Genomic DNA, 1,312 nt, shown 5'->3' with positions numbered 1-1,312 from the left:
GCGGGCAATGGAGGGGGGGCTCTGGGGAAGGGGGGAGGGGGGGGGGGGAGGGGGGGCAGCGGACACAGGCAGCGCCAGGCCAAGGCGGGTATGGGTGCGGGCGGGAGGTGGGGCCGTGAAGCCAGCAGCCTGGGCTGCCAAGAGGCAGCCCAGGGAAGGAAGGCCTACCCATGTACGAATTTCATGAATTGGGCCTCTAATTATAAAATAGCATGGACCTCTAAAAATATAGCTTCAAAATATGTGAACCAGCAAGTGACAGAAGGGCAGGGAGAAATAAACAATTGTACTTGGAGATTTTAAAAAGCTCCCTCAGAAACCAATAAATTAAACAGATTAAAAATTAAACAGGTATATGGAAGGTTTGAGCAATGAAATCACTTATGAAAGTGGGCTGGGCCAAGGAAGCCTCAGTAGTTTCCAGGGACTCAAAATGTGATAGAGCCCGGCCAGCGGGGCTCAGTGGTTGGGTGTTGACCTATGAACCAGGAGGTCAGGGTTCAATTCCCAGTCAGGGAACAGGCCCGGGTTGCAGGCTTGATCCCCAGTGGGGCCATGCAGGAGGCAGCTGATCAATGATTCTCTCATCATTCATGTTTCTAGCTCTCTCTCCCTCTTCCTTCCTCTCTGAAATCAATAAACATATATATATTTAAAAACCATGTGATATAAACCATGTCCTCTCGCCAAAAGGCAGGAAAATAAAAATTAATAACAAGAAATAGTTTTTATAAGTTCTCAAACTAACATAATGAAAAATCATAAGAGAAATTTAGAAACAGCAAGAACTGAGTTAAATTGTGGGACATAGAGCAATGCATCAAGGGAAATTATATCTTTAAATACACTAATCAAGAAACAAAAAAAGTTAAAAGCAACTGTGTATTAATCAGGGTCCTCCAGAGAAACAGAATCGACAGCATCTATGTATATGTATATCTATACCATTCATCTATCTATATATCACACACACACACACACACACACACACACACACACACACACACGAGATTTATGTTAAGGAATTGGCTCATGCAGTTGGGGGGCTTGGCCAGTCCAAGATCTGATGGGATAGATTGACAGGCTGTAGACTCGGGAAAGAATTATGGTTTGAGTCCAAGGTCATCTGTTGGTGGAATTCTGCCAGGACTGACCAGCAGACCCTGAGCAACAGGTGAATGATGACTCTGACACACGTTTCTGTGAATGAGAGGCTAAGGGACTGCCTGGCTATAGGAACCAGACAGCCCTGTTCACCTGCCTCCTTAGGCTTTTATTGTAGCAACAGATTGAACTAAATTTAACCTCTAGA

Source organism: Myotis brandtii, unplaced genomic scaffold (genome assembly GCF_000412655.1).
Source record: "Myotis brandtii unplaced genomic scaffold, ASM41265v1 scaffold600, whole genome shotgun sequence".
In the NCBI taxonomy this organism is placed as follows: domain Eukaryota; kingdom Metazoa; phylum Chordata; class Mammalia; order Chiroptera; family Vespertilionidae; genus Myotis; species Myotis brandtii.
Note: the sequence above shows the minus strand (reverse complement) of the source record.